The 17,397-nt window shown below is 32.8% G+C and overlaps 1 protein-coding gene across 2 annotated transcripts in view; it reads right to left on the bottom strand.

Annotated features, from left to right (window-relative positions):
- Positions 1-17,397, bottom strand: part of Tlk2_0 (serine/threonine-protein kinase tousled-like 2) — a 180,098-nt gene that overhangs the window by 100,138 nt on the left and 62,563 nt on the right. The window lies entirely within an intron of this gene.

The following is a 17,397-nucleotide window of genomic DNA, read 5'->3' on the forward strand; positions in this document are numbered from 1 at the left end:
GAAACATGTTCATTGTAGACATATCCAAAAAATAATTTCTAACAAGTTTGACACTGTGAGCCAAGACATCGGCTCGATGAGAAAAATGTCGTCTTCATTTTGAAGTACATATGTATGTTGGAGGGTCTATTATGTTTTCGTTTACGGTTGTAGTACTATGTATCAATATTATTATGGGTATGGTCTTCAATACATGTATTAACAAGTAAGGAAAGGCTAAGTTCGGGTGTAACCGAACATTTTTTACTCTCGCAATTTATTTATTTAACTTTATTTATATTATATAATACACAATTTGAGACACATATTCGTCATATATATTGTATAAAGTCCATTGAAAGTTGGAAACCATAATTTTAGGTTAGAAGCATCGAGGTCCTCGTGTTCGATATATGGGGCCTTAAAAACCTATGGTCCGATTTCGGCGATTTTTAGAATGGGGCTGTCACACTATTAACATAGTATTTGTGCAAAGTTCTGCACCGATATCTTCACTAGTACTTACTTTATATATTGTAAAGTAAACGATTCAGATTGTCTTCAGAGTTCTGGTATATAGGAAGTAGGCGTGGTTGTGAAGCGATTTGGCCTAGTTTCACAACATATCATTGGGATGTAAGGAAAGTATTACAAACCAAGTTTCATTGAAATCTATGTGAAATTTAGTGTTTCTGGCGTTTTTCGTTAGTGAGTTAACTGACTTTTAGTAATTTTCAACCTAACTTTTGTATGGGAGGTGGGCGTGGTTATGATCCGATTTCTTTCATTTTTGGACTGTATTAGGAAGTGGCTAAATAAAACGACTGCAGAAAGTTTGGTTTATATAGCTCTATTGGTTTGCGAGATATGTACAAAAAACTTAGTAGGGGGCGGGGCCACGCCCACTTCCCCAAAAAAATTACATCTAAATATGCCCCTTCATAGTGCGATCCTTCATACCAAATTTCCATAGCTTTATTTATGGCTTAGTTATGGCACTTTATGTGTTTTCGGTTTTCGCCATTTTGTGGGCGTGGCAGTGGACCGATTTTGCTCATTTTCGAAAACAACCTTCCTATGGTGCCAAGTTTCATCAAGATATTTTAATTTTTACTCAAGTTACAGCTTGCACAGACGGACGGACAGACGGACGTACGGACGGATAGACAAACAGACATTCGGATTTGAACTCCACTCTTCACCCTGATCACTTTGGCATATATAACCCTATATCTAACTCGTTTAGTTTTGGGTGTTACAAACAACCGTTATGTGAACAAAACTATAACTCTTTAGCAACATTTGTTGCGAGAGTATAAAAATATATTGGTTTTCAATGCTCCCAGTAGTAGATTATTTACTTTTTATGCCCAAATAGGTTGGTTCATAAAAATTAAATGACAAATATAAATTTTTTTTCTCAGGAATATAATAATCTGAATCACTTTCAATCGAATATGTATTGCCCTTTAATACGCGGATCAACATAGAGTTGGTGAAACATATGATTCACGGCTCTTCTTTATAATTACGCGAAGATTCATTGATTACCAGGTGGAATGTATGCGATTATTTCTTTGTTGTGAGCTCACATTGATTACTCATCTTCATATTGCGGGAGTGTGACGCTTGAGTAATGAATGCACAATGAAATGACAGCTAATCACAAAACTTATTTCGAGTATGTCTAAGACGGAGCCAGTAAATGACCTATTTGTGATAGATTCACTGGTCGGTTTTAAGGATAAGTTTTCAAAAATCTAAATCCATATTCCTTCCTCAGCATTAATTTTATTTCACATAAATAATACTTATCAATTTGAGTTATTTTATTATTGTAAAATTTAGCTATTTTTGTATATAAATTTAGATAACGAAATCAGAGAAAATAGAAATGCTCACGTTCAAACAAAGACAGTGGTTAACAATAATAGTAAATACACAACCACAAAATAATGATAATTTATTATAAAATTATAAAGAATGCTATCACTAAGGCCACGAAAACACTAACCGCTGAAGAACTTGTGTATTGTTATAGGAATTTGTTGATAAAAACATTCCATTAGATATAAAATTTTATGTTACAAATTTTGAATATATTTTTATATAAATAATTTTAAATAATATAGATTTGAAAGTATTTTAAATTTTTAGCTAACTTAATAAGAAATCAGAAACAAAATTGATACCAAAATTACTGTTTTCGATACCAAACCTTTGAGAGTGGCAAATCGAACGAACTTATAGCTTATAGCGTTTTTAGACAGCCAAATTAATTGATCAATTAAAATTTTTATTAAGAAAACATTTTTTGCGTTTTATACTGCTGGCTACTCGGTAACCGATCAGCTGTTTTTTTTACATTTTTTTCATAACATGGTAAGTTTCATCAGCTGATTAATATTTTTCAGCAGCGACATCTACCGTAGCTTTTTTTCATCAAAAAATTCAGCCAATCGCAGACATAGAACGTATATCGTACGTCTTTGCGGCAGAGTTGCATTTGATTTTCAAGTCGATTAAAATTCAATTAGAAATAAATGTAGATTTTATTTCGTATGGTGAATCGATCTTAATAAGCGTTTTAATCGAGCAGAGGCCGGTTAATTGATCAATTAGCTCTTGTCTAAAAACGCTATTAAATTATATATAAAGGCAATAAAAATGTATTTTAATAAAGTCAACTAAACTTTTTTTTATATATAAACATATTCTGCAAAGAAATGGCGAATTGAATACGGGTATTTCTGCTTACAAATTTTCCAATGTATTCCAATTGATTACTAAAATAAAAATCGTTTCTTGGTATTCGCATTACTTCATCCGACAACTATTTATGCAACAACAATGGTTGCATCATACTCCATCTAATTATAATCCAAAGTGACTAAGGTAACTTTAAGTGCTACGAGAAAACCGCATACATAATTCACTAAATTATTTCTCGAAAGGAATTTAGGTGAACGGTTGAAGGCGTGACATTTTTTGTGGTTAAAAAGAAATTATGATAAATACATATTTATGTATACGAGTTTATTAACAATTTCAATTGGCTATAATCATGATGTGAAGTGACGACGATGAGTTATTATTGGTCATACCTATGTCCGTACCACGTCGTATTAGTCATACTATCCAAAAGTAAAAAAAAAAAATAAAAATATGAAATCATATTTTCGTGTTATGCCATGTCTATACAAATTACAGTTTCTCAATGCCTTTTATGGTGCAATGAGATCATAAATATTACGTAAGCTTTAATTGAAGACAGTTGAAAAGATCTCTTCAAATTATGGGGACCGTCAAATTGATACATTTAATCGATCTATGTTAAAAACAGTATTCCATGATAATCCCCCCTATTGGTCGACTGGTAGTAGGATAGACTTGAGTCGACTATTAAAAAAAATTGAAAAATTTCTAACGACTGAAAAAATTTTGTCGCAGCTCAGCAGTCGATTATCTACTGCCAGTCGACACTCGCAATAGGGATGAATGATTCGACCCAGTTCCTTTTAGTGATGTTGTATGATTCGCCATATACACATTATATACACAATAGGTTTTTGAGCCATCTACCGGAAAGTACAACATTTTCTTGGAACAATAATTTTCTATGGGGCCAGCTTTCATTGTGAAAAACCCATTAAAATCTGTTCAATGGGTTATATATAGCTACACCCTGTATATCGATTGATTTTGCTCTTCGCTGAATAATTAGCCATAATCATCCTTGATTAATTGAACAAAATTTTCAGAAATGTACCAATAAAGTTTTTGCTTAAGAAACTCAATAAGAAAATTACGTAAACAAGTGAATGATTAAGTATTTCGTTGAACAAATGAACATTTCGTGAGATAATTAAAAATAAATGCACACTTACAGTGGAGGTGAAATAAATAGCAGCTTCACTACTAATTGTCTAAGAGAAAAAATGCTACCGGACAATGGAAAATGGTTAAAAGTCATCTAAGAGAGATGAAAGCAATATTAACACTATGGTTATATAGTTGGTAAAGAGAACCTACTTTGGGAAGCCTCAAAATACTGAATATAATCGTTATACGTGGCAAGATTACTTAAATTATGAAGATCTTATACCATACATAGGTGTTGAGGTGATTTTTGTGCACTGATCAGGTGCCTTAACACTCGAATAAGGAAAAAGGATTTGATATTTCCTTACGTTAGAGAAGAAATTTTATGATGGCTCTCCTTTTTCCATTAGCACAATAACAAGAACACGGATAAAAGTGATTCGAGAATCTTTTTACCGATGTGATAGAGGGAGAGTGGCTTGAAATCAATAAAGTGGTTTATGCTTCTATGCTTGAAAGGTATTTTCAACCACTTGCATTTATCAGAATTAAATTGAATTAAACTGCCACCATAGTGCTAATATATTTATCACCACTGTACATGCATACATATGTATATACAAAGATGTGTACGCTCATAGTATATTATTGAAATTTTTGTTATTGCGAAAGAAGCACAAACGAAAGAGTGAAACTAAAAATAAATTTATGAATGGGAATAAATAAATGAGGTAATTAAAATTTCAAGCTTATCGCCAAATACGCGAGCACACCGTACACTGTACAAGTCAAGAGCTAACACTAACACAAATATATGTATTTCTCTTTTGTTTTATAAAATAAAATATTTTTTTATTTCTATTTAATTATTATGAAAAATAAATGAAATAAAAGTTGGAGCAAAATTAAACCAGTAACATGTTGACAGAGTATAAATATTAATTGCAAATTAATATGACTTGCATACAAAGTATATAAACAATATTTAATATACAGTTATTTTTGAAGCAAAAAAGAAAATATTAAATATCAATAAAAGATAAACTTTTATAATATTAAACCAGCGAGAGGGAGTCCACAGACATTTTTAATTGCTGACTCGAGCTAAAATTATCTCATTGTCTGTTTACGAATTTTGTGTTGTTGCTTTTCGTTGTTTTTTTCTTTTTGTAAAGTAAATATGTATGAAAACGATATGAAATGAAGGTCAGCAAGGAGATTGAATGTCGCATTAATAAAGAATTAAAAAATATTGACGAAACAATACATAATTAACAAAAGCGGTGTGTAAAAGAGGAGGAGATGACATGGAATGCCCTGAAGGAAATGTATTATTATAAAAGACCCATAATGGATAATTTATAGCATGAATAAGATTTGATATGAATCTTATTTTTAATTGAATTATCAATGTAATCTAGCCATTAAATTAGATTAACATAATTTTCATGCAAATCTATTAATCAACAGAAAATAACATTTCTTGTTCACACAGAACAATTAGAACACAATTAATTATCAAGGGGTCAATTGAGATAAAAACTGCTTATTAAAATTGATCGATCTATGTAGGATTAAGTCGTTATCTGTGACTGTATAGAATCCGCTTCAATTCTGTTAATGTTGTGGATATTCATTTGTTAATGTAAATTGAGTAATCATCTTTGGTATTTAAACACACTCAATTTATCGAAAACAATTAGTATTTGACAGCTGTCTACATGATTTTATTTGCGAAAATTTTAAGAGATGTTTTTATCAGAGTACTATAATAGCCTTTTCACACAGGAGCTAATTGATCAATTAACCGGCCTCTACTCGATTAAAAAGCTAATTAAGATCAATTTACCATACAAAATAAAATCTACATTAATTTTTAGTTGAATATTAATCGACTTGAAAATGAAATGCAACTCTGCGAAAACGACGAACGATATACGTTCTTTGTCTGCGATTGGCTGAATGCTTTTACAAAACAAAGCTACGGTTGATGTCGCTGCTAAAAATATCAATCAGCTGACGAAACTTACCAACTTCTTATGAAAAGCAAAAAAAAAAATTGTATAACAGCTGCTCGGTTATCGAGCCGGCAGTGTGATGGGCAAAAACTGGTTTCCCAATTTAAATTTTAATTGATCAATTAATTTGGCTGTGTAAAAAGGCTATAACATAAATATTTAATTTTTGAAACCAATTTAGTCAAGTATTGATCTAAATCAAGCTTGGAACATGGATTATTATTATTATGAGTATTATTAATATTTTGTAGTATTACAATAAATTAGAGAGAAAATTGTTATAATAATATTTCTATAAGTTTCCTCTTTGTTTCTTCTCCATAACCTTTTACTTCAATTTATTGTTAATTAAATACTAATTGTGCAATTAGTTTATTAATTCAATTGTGTTAAAATGTTGAGAATATGACAAATGTTCAATCAGGAGAGAATTTATATAATATAAAACTCTTAGGACCCCCCTCATCTGTACATATATTTTTTCTTTGAGGGTATAATAACACAAATATTCGCGTATTTTTCGAATGCAAATAAAATAAATAGTATTCAGAGAGCTATTCATAATATGTCAGATAATAACAGCCGAAGGTCGTAAATATATATATGTATGACATGTTTTGAAGTGTTATTGTTATAGCATGTTTTACCACGAATGCTGTTAATGGGTAATAAACGAAGGTCTTAAAGATACAAATACTACACATAAATACTTTCGATTGAAGTTGATCGGAAATAAGTAAGGAATGTTTAAACGAATTTATTAGAATTATTATGGCTCAGCTAACAATAGTTATTTTTGAACGAAGCTTCGAAATTATATTGAACGATATTTTGATTTTTTAAGATGGAAGCTGGACGAATATTCCTCATTAGTGGTACGAAGTGACATGAAGATATTATATTCATTGTATTCGCTCAATTGTGAAGGAATGTGATCACGTATTATATGTAAATTTGGAGGAGCATTATCGATATATATATGTAAGATGGCGTTATAAGATAATAAGGAGTGATTGTAAAATTATTTGGAAGTAAAACGATACTTTTATGATGTAATATGTATTTAAATATTTATACTTATCAAAAATATAAAATATTCGTAATGATTTTCACCGTATCAAACTAATGAATAAGTTAAATGTCAGAACTCTAAAAATGTGTTTGCATAAAATCGAGATAAACGTCGGGAAATGCTAAAATGAATTGGAAAGTCAGTAGTTTTCTTCATATAATATACATATAAAGTGTTGGCACATTGCCACTGTATATCAAAAGTGTAAAGAAACCTTAGAGAAAGAAACAAACAAACTAGTTGGCTTCTGATAAAAGGGAAGCTTGATACTGCTTTCAACGTAGGTAAATGAATTTAACAATAATGAAAAACAAGAATTGGCAAACAAGAAAGAAGCAATAGAAAACAGTGTGAATTCATATGTATGCAAAGATTGCGAAAAAATTGCGAATTGCAAAAAGAGTTGATAGCGAACTCGACTAACGAGTGAACGAATGCGCAACAAAATACAATTGCAAGCAATTATTTTGTAAGAAAAAATACAAAAAAAAATCAGTGAAATGCGCAACACGCAAAATTAGATGAAGAAAACTACAGAAAAAATACTTTGCATTTGTAATGCAAAAATAAAATTAAAATAAAAAAATTAATTGGACAGCAAAAGTTTCGAAAGATGTCTACATACATAACTAGTTGAGCATAGAAAGAGATTTGCAACAGAGGCAAAAGATGTGGGGCAAGTGAGCGGACAGAGTTTGACCAATGCATAGGTGAATATATGAGAATATATTATATATAAAAATAGAGTTATCGAGCACAGACACACAAACTTCAAAAAAAGAAATACACATTAAAATACTATAAAAAGTTTGAAGCACAAAATTTCAGCATGGAAGTCTTGACTGAAGTCTAACTAGTCCAAAATGCAACACTATAGCTAGAAATTGACTATGCTACCAAGTCGGGTGTTTGGACGGGTCGACTCTAGGTGTGGGCAATATGAAAATTTGGAGCTGTGAATACCTGATGTTAAGTGACTAAGCAAGCTTCATATGTAAGGTGATTCAGCTGGAGATGTGAACTCTTCTAAAATTCCGGTTTCAGACGGGCGTCATTAAGAAACCCGTGTATCTTCCACTTTATTGATTTGCTTGTGGTTTCTATGATCGGGCGATTTTAAGATGGATTGTCAGCGAGCCAGGACGTGGGCTACCGAATTTCCTCTGTGCGTGTTAAAGGATATACCGGCTATGTGCTCGGTCGACAGAGCCTCGTATTATATCCTCCACTACGAGAACTATTTTAAGTGGTTACATGGGTTTCGTGGATTCAAAAAATCGATTTTTTGTTTTTTGGCTTATTAATTTCTACAACATCTCAATAATATTGTCCTAAATTTTCAAGTCGATCCAAATAATAGTTTCGAAGATACAGCCTTAAGGAAGGGAGCGTTCACTGAAGTCCTGAGCGCAAATAAATTAGAGAACAAATTAAAAATGCTTCCTCATTTTCAATTGTATCGAGCGATTCCTGGATCCTGTAATTATGCTCGGTGTAATCACCAGTATCTGCACTGTCGCAATGTATTCAATGCAATGTACTCCTGATCTGGAATTTGGACTTCTAGGACGATTTGTAGATGAATACAGATGTCGCTGCAGACACTTTCATTATATGGAGTTACAATCTATGCTTTGCACTCTTTCGACGGGGTCGGACCAAAGTGAAAGGGGTGTTAATTGGACATACAAGAGTTGGTTAGTGTCTTGCGGGGACTTTTTGCATGCAGGACATATATTAGGTATGGATAGATAGGAGTTTAATCTATTCCAATATCCATTACGAAGTTGAGCGAGGGATGGATATACTGACTACTACTATTGAAGGATAGTCTGATTACGAAACCTCAATATTTTTGTAAAGTTTCCAAGTTTTGGTGCAAACCTTTTTTGAAGTTAGATAGATATGGATAGTTGCTTTTCTAGAGGTGTGTGTAAAAATGTATGTTTATGTGTAGATGATATATAAACCCATAAGGTATATAAGGTAACACACAAAGGGATATGTCAGTTAGAAATTAACAAGTACTGCTAACAAACATAAAGTTCTGCTATATACTTACATATCTAAGTGTATACAGCTACTATATACCTATAAGCATATTATATAAAGGCACTGTACAAATGTATGTATTTCTATATTTATGTACCATTTCTTTGCAGAATATGTGAGCAGTAAAGTCAAAATTTTGGATACACACTTTATCTCCAAGTAAATGCTTATTTACATGACTTCAAACGTAAATTTTCATACTAAAATACCAAGATATACAAATTATGTATCTATGTAAGCAATATCTATCAAAGTATATACACATACAAATCAATGTACATATGTATGTATGTATATAAAGATGTGAAGATGAAATTTTCGCCACTGTGTCTCCGCATGCAAATGTATGGAAAATTCAGCGCACTTCATTGCGGTTGAACTGAGTTTTTAACGGCTACGGCGAGTTGGCAATGGCGGTTAGCTTAAAGCTCACGCATGGCCACGATGGCTGGCAAGGAAGACAACACCAGTTAGTGCAAAAGCTATACATACCAGCGCACATACATACATACATACACACTATGTATTTAAAGTATTTACTTTTACAAAGCAATACTCATGCCATGACGAATGCTGTGCGAGGAGGAGATTTTGGGCAAGCGAAATGTTAGAAAACCTGGTGGAACGTGGTTACGCGCAGAAAGACGTGGGTCAGTACATAGCTAAGTATATATACACATCAATGTATATGCAATAGGCGAAGAGGAGACGAGCAAACTCCCGATAACTAAGCGAAACAAATGCATTATACAGTATGTACCTGGGTTGTAGGTAGTTGCAGCGCTGCATTAGTTGACAGATGTAAGCGAAAAAAGAATTTGCTGGCGAAAAGCAACCGCTGATCTATGGATTGCAATGATTTGGTGAAAGCGATTTTTGTTGAAAAATACAAAATTTAAATTAAATACGTATACAGTTGAACTTCCCTAACTCCAAACACCATAATCCACAAAAATACTTCCGAGTTAGTGAGACTTCGAGTAATGGAAGATAATTTGTATGAAATTTGACTGCTATTGCCAATTCAAGAGTTCCATTTATGCAGAACTTCGAACTATAGACCGTCGAGATATGGATTTCAATATCAACTGAATCGTGTACTGATATCCTGACGAAAACATCAACAAATCCACAAAATAAATATAGCTGTCATACTAAGGATATCAAAAGACCGTATTGGACATATAATTGGTGAAATTTGGCTACGCGGAAGCTGTGTGTAAAGTAGGTATCGACAAACTCACAATAAATTTAATTCAATGTGTCACAAATCAATAAAAACGTTGTCAAAATTGTAAGAAGAGTCGGTGAACTCAGTACCATTTTCTACCAGTTCTGACTCCTGCCATACTTCTCTTTCCTCAGACAACATACATACCCTGAACATGGTATATTAGTTTGTCACGAAGTTTGTAACACCCAGAAGGAAGCGTCGGAGGCCCTATATATGTATATAAATGATCAGTATGTTGAACTGAGTCGATTTAGCCATGTCCGTCTGTCTGTATATTTACGAACTAGTCCTACAGTTTTGAAGATATCGTTTTGAAATTTTGCAGATGCTATTGTCTCTTCAAGAAGCTGCTCATTTGTCGGTACTGCCGATATCGGACCACTTTATCATATAGCTGCCATACGAACTGAGCGATCAGAATCAAGGTCTTGTATGGAAAACTTCCGCATTTTACTACATATCTTCACGAAATTTGGTGTGAGTTATTGTTTATAGAAATAATTTAATCTCCGAAAAAATTGTTCAGATCGGTTCACTATAGCATATGGCTGCCATACAAACCGAACGGTCAGAATCAATGGCTTGTATGGAAAATTTCCGCATTTTCCTACATATCTTCACGAAATTTGGTGTGAGTTATTGCTCATAGAAATAATTTAATCTCCGAAAAAATTGTTCAGATCGGTTCACTATAGCATATAGCTGCCATACAAACCGAACGATCGGAATCAATGGCTTGTATAGAAAATTTCCGCATTTTCCTACATATCTTCACGAAATTTGGTGTGAGTTATTGTTCATAGAAACAATTTAATCTCCGAAAAAATTTTTCAGATCGGTTCACTATAGCATATGGCTGCCATACAAACTGAACGGTCAGAATCAATGGTTTGTATGGAAAATTTTTTTTAATAATGTAATCTCCGAAGAAATTGTTCAGATCGGTTAACTATATAACCTTAATGGTTCTAGCAAACAACCCGGCTGAAAAGAATTAGTAAAATGTTTTCTTTTTTTTTACTTACTTTTTTTTACGTCTTTAGATTTGCTTAAACACATAGTTACTAAAAGAAATGCACCTGTGAAGGGTATATTAGCTTCGGTACAGCCGAAGTTAACGTTTTTTCTTGTTTCAACAGAAATTGAGGTATATTTTGGAGCAAAAGACAAGGATTGCTACAAAAAGGTTGTGGACAATTTGAAAGATCACTAAAATTCGTGTTTCGTTTTCGTGATTTTGAGTACAATTTCCTCCATTTTTCGTTGTTCTCCTCGTTTCCAAAAATTTTAGATCTCGTATTGAATTTTTTGCGTCATAAGTCTATTTTTCTACGACCAGTTAACATATTTGACCAGCTCAAACTTCACACGAATGTCAAAGGACATTTACAAATACGCGATTAGTTTAAATGGACCAGTGTGAATCCAATTTTATCAGATTTTCTGCATACAAACATTAGAACAGTATAAAACCCTCCCCTAAACACTGATTGGGATATACCATTTACACATACACACATATGTCTCTTACTTCAATCACATACGCATGAGGGTCGCCACCCAGGAAATGCGTTCAAAATTAACCTTGACTTTTACGCAACTATATTGTGAATGTTATTTATATAGTGTACATATGTATGTTTGTATATTTGTCTGCGCTTATGTTTACAAACCTTTTTACTGTGTATTAACATCCATTTATGTAATTAAACCTATGAAAAGAAAAGGGGATGTTTATTGAAGTTCGACCGCGAATGACTGTTACTTCTAAGGAGTGTGTAAAGTATATCAATAGTCGAAAGTGTAAAGGCATAACAAAAGAACTACGTAATTTCGTGACGCAAAAATATTGTATTAATGTGGTGGATGACATCAATAAACATGAGTCACAGCAACATATTTGAGCATAAAATATTGAAATCTTTGAATATAAAGCATAATAAGTGGATTAGGGGTAAGTGAAACGACCCCTTATTGAACTAAATGTGTGAGTAAACAAGCAGCAACCCTGTAGAAACATTGAAAAATATGGTTTGTGTTGCATCAGAGGCTAGAAAATGACGAGATTAACTTTAGTAAAGCCCATATGTTTACAATAGAATAAAAGTGTAGAGAGTGCCGTATCGAACATACAACTGGTGTGAAGTAAATGCGTTGATATAATCATAGAAAGATAGAATCGTAAGTGATTATACCACTTTAATAGGATATCCACATACTAAAAAAACAGTTTAACTTGATGATAGATGATATCTTCAGCATCTCTCCCCGTACATCACAGGGTCCTCGAATATTTTGGAGTATAGTAAAAAATATGGAGACACCGTCACGATAGATGATTTCCCAATCAGTTTCGAAATATATGCAATATTCCCTGGACACTAAGAGAGAGCGCGAGATCTATTCTATATTATAGAATCTATAACGATTTACTATACTATATAAACAATATTTACAGACCTTATAGTCAAACGTATTTAAGATAAGATAGAAAGATGGCTTGTACCGAAGGTACCACGGAGTATCACTATAAGATAGACAATAGATATCTTCAAAATTCTTTAATGTGTATATAACTTTCACTTGCCAAGGTCTCGACCTTTCAAAAGCGAATCCAAATAATTAAAATTCAAAGAAATTATTATTGCGAAAAATAACATAATTTTGGGATTACGGTCTGTTTAACATTCCGTCGCGGATGGAAACCCGAGTCCGTTCCAGTTGCGTCGACCCTACACTCATGGAAATGGTTAACAGGACGTCTTTTGGTGTGACTCTTCAGAGTAGTGGAAACAGAACTCCACTGGAGAGTGAGACTAAAATTTTAATGCAGCTTATTTCCGATACCTCTATTGTAATATCAAATGGACTGAATAGAGCCAGTATATTCAATTATAATGTTTTTGACATTCCAGGCCGATTCTCCTTAAATTAATACTGTCCACTCACAGATGGATGAATCTAGATAGAGGTTTCCATTAAGGGGTTAGGTAAAGTCAGGATTTTCAAAAAATCAATTTTTTTGTTTTTGGCATTTTCGTTAAGTGTAATATCTTAAAAATATCCTCTGAAAATTTGAAGTTGGACCGATAATTATTTTTCAAGTTTTTCGGCAAATAACAAAGAACGGTCGGGCACTCCAACATGCTAGTGTGAAACTCTAATTGCGTTTTTTCTCAAAACTATGGTTTTCGAACTGTTGACAACTGTAAATCGAAAATGGTAGATTTTAATGAAATTTATACAGCTTTTAGAAAACATAATAATCCTGATTGAAGATTTTTTTGTTTTAAAAAATTTCGATTTTTTAAGACCAATTAAGTATTGATTTTTTCACGAAAATCTAGAAAAAATTCCTGATGCCGCCATTTTGTTAATATAATATTTTAAAAATTAAAAAAAAAAAAACAAAAAAAAAAGCTTCGATCAGTCCCAGGATTATCTATTTATAAAATTAATTCTTCTTATCCGATTGATTTTAGATGAATCTCCAAAAACTTATGATTGTCTCCACAAGGACTTTTTTTGGAAGAGGGTCAACACAAACAGCTGTAACTTTGGAAATTATAAATTTTTTTTTCAAATTTTCATCAAAATAAATATAAATTGTGTAATAATGCCATATTATTCCTTAACATGTTTTTATAGCAAAACGAAATTACTGAAAATTTTCATTTTTTCGTGTCCCTGGCTATCCCTAACCACTTACTTCCAAATTTTCTGGAGTTACAGAAAACGACTGCATCGATTGGGTAAATTGTCTAACTTCCAGACTACAGGCGCCGACTGAAGTTGAGGTGGTTGATTGTATTCGATAAATTGTTGATTCCAATCTAGATCAAAACCAAAATAGAATATCACAATATAGAATCTCTGCTCTGAAACATTTAGTAATCCGTATGTATTGCTGACATCTTAAACTTTTCATACCAATCAACTATACCGAAATTCCTACAGGGTATCAACATCCTTATGAATATCAGTGCAAAACTGATACACACTTAAATAGGGATAACAAAACACAAGAACTCTATGCAGAGATTGCAAATGATACAGCTCGGATTTCGCACAAAATGTTAGAGAAAAAAAAGCAATTAAAGGCGACGCAAATAATTCTCCGCTATTGTATAGATGTTTCAGGTAAATTTTAGTTGTAACAATGCAAAAAAAAAAATAAAGCAAAAGCTGATCAGCTTTAAATAGTTTAGAAGCGAGCTGCTACAATTTGCCATATTTTACACATTTATCCTTTCAATCAATTTTTATATGCCGCATGTGCCGACGAAACGGTAAACATGCCAACACGCATATAATTTTAAACCCCTAAAGTAGATACTTTGCCAAAGGTACTTTAAGAAGCAGAACAACCCTCGAGCAAAAATTCACAGCATTTGAGTGTAACAACAACAACAACAATAACAGCAGTAACTATAGTAAATGAAAGACCACAAAAGGAAGGAAGAAGAAAAGGTCAAACTGTCATGCAAACTTATGAACATACAAAGGCACATATCAATTTACATAATTTAATCTATATATATACAAACAAACATACATATATATCTGAGTTTATTTGTATTTTGTGTAAATTGTATCTAGATAAGGCACGTAAAATCCAGTAACCACTGGCTGACTAGCTGACTGGCGAGCGGACAGCTTGAGTTACCTACCTACATACACATAGACAAATATATATATATCTGCATGTAAAACCGCTGAAATTATTATGAACCGCCGAGGTGTATAGAAAAATGGCAAATACTTTTCGTATAAGGGCGTTCGAAGTACGTTGGGTTCACTTTTTGTCTCAATTCTATTATATATTGTGGAATATGTTTACGAGTTGTAAACAGGCATTAATTGCGCATTAAATTAAAGAGCGAGAAATCGTACATTGAAGTAGCAGAATGGCAGAGTGGCAGCCGCGTATTTAGGTTGTCTCAAGAATCGACGAAGAATTGTGGACAAATTAAAATGAAGCGATAAAAATGCGAACAAAAGCCAAAAGTGCGAAACCGACCGACCGAAAAATATAAACGAAGCAAAACAAAAACAAAAATTTATTGCTATTTATAGCTTACGAACTAAACAACTTCAAGTACATATGTACGTAGCCATAACCATATACGTAAACAAAGGGAAATTAGCGCATAATTACATTGAAAACAAAACAAAATAAGACAAGACAAAAAACGCCTAACACCAAAACCAGCGAGTACAACAAACGAGTGGCTGGCTGCTCGCTCCATTCACCTATTTTCTTTATAAAAACTCGATTTGTAGTTTTGAATTTTGCGAAACTGACTGACTTTCGTTGACAGCGCTCACCAACGGCGATGATGACGTTACTTCAATACTACTTACTACATACTTCAATAACACTTAAAGCGCATTTTCCGTCCGCCGTTAGGCTGTTGACGTACCGCCGCTGTAAGTTGTATGACTAATTGACAGTTCGTCGTGCGCTCAGACACTGTCACTGTGACACATTATATTCAGCAGTAGAACACTAACCACATCAGAGCAGATAATTGCGCAATTTATCGCATATTATACATATTTGCATTTATTAGAGCGACCTTGGCGAATGCATTTTCAATTAGCGGCTAAAATTTACATATTACTTATACATATGTACATGTATATATTTGCATATAATGGTGACATTTATGGAAAGTTTTATTTTGTACAAAATACATATCTATAGAAAAAATATAATTTATTGATCCAATAAGAGGAACATGTACGATTTTAGAATATATAGATAATATTTATTTTATATACAATATACTTTTATTATAATTTATGCTACATTATTGGCGATAGTGTTCGGACAATAAATTAATAATAGTCGCTCATTCGATATTGTCACGCTCAAAAGTTCAGTACAGAAACATTTGAACGGACAGTAGCTTATAAAATGTCCGGCGAAGGTTTCTAGTTCATATCCTGAGGAAGTTATATCTCCATAGATGAAATCGTTTGAGCTGAGCGATCTTTGTTATTTGATGATGGTAGTTATTTTTATTATTTTCATAAATTTTTTTTAATATATCAATATTATCAGCATGGTTCCTGTGGGATTCTGCAACTCGAGCTCAATATTCCTTGTAGTAAACACAGGATAAATATATATGTAAATATAGCTGTTCCAGCCTAAAGGCTCTAGAATAAGATCCAAACAGGTTTCATAATGGTTCGTCTTAATATTCCCGGTGGAACTAATACGCCGCACTATCAACGCAATTCATGGTAATTGATATCGATTCAGTTCCTCTCCTCCTCTTTATAGAGTCGAGAAGAATTAATTTCAGACCCAATTTTATACGATAACTTCCTATTAATTCCTCGTCCCCTTGAATAGTTCTGATATTCACTTCATTGTTGTAGTTGTATTCGTCTTGTGCTGGATTTGAATCTGTAGCTATTCCATAGACTAAGGTTGGTAGATATGTCCTAGTCTATTTGTCTTTTTCGTATTCGGTCTTCACTCAACTCCAGTAGAAGCATGTCATTCATGAATTAAGTATGCTCCGGATATGGATTTCCAAGAGAAAATTTATTCCAGGTTTCGGAGTCAATGGTAAAATTTTGTAAATAACTAGATTAATTTTCACTAATCTACAGCAACAATTTAAAATTGCACGATGATTGAGACTAGTCCATGAAAATAAGCAACAAGCAAGTTTTGATAGTTCTTCTATCATATTCAGATTAGGTTATGTTAGGTTTAACCTGGTAGGCCAACAAGCCACACATAGACTAGTTTTGGTTCTTTGCAAGTTCCAAGAGATATTTCGTAGAAGCTCCCAAATGCCGAAGTTGTCTTGCTAATGTAGAACAAGCACATATGAGATGCTGCATTATTTCTCTGGTATCTTGATTATTCAGTATTAATTATATTATATCAGTAGTGAGCTTAATTAAAATTTGATAAGTGAAAAAGTTTCTTCTGGATTGGAGAATTAAGTGGTTTCTTCTCTTTGTTTGTGGAGACGATCTCTAATATGAAAACATAGGGACAGGGCTAGGATATCTAAGTATTCTCTAATCGATAACTAACTTTTGTGTTTATTGGGTTAAACACCTCTGAAAACCATCAAAACCATTTTGAAGGAATATAGTTTAGGTTGTAAGGCTGTTTCCCAGAGGGAAACACACGTAGACTTTAAAATATAGTCCTTTGTGAAGCCTGGATCCCCCTAGAATAACAATTAGGA

The sequence above is a fragment of the Zeugodacus cucurbitae genome, chromosome 5 (genome assembly GCF_028554725.1).
Source record: "Zeugodacus cucurbitae isolate PBARC_wt_2022May chromosome 5, idZeuCucr1.2, whole genome shotgun sequence".
NCBI lineage: Eukaryota > Metazoa > Arthropoda > Insecta > Diptera > Tephritidae > Zeugodacus > Zeugodacus cucurbitae.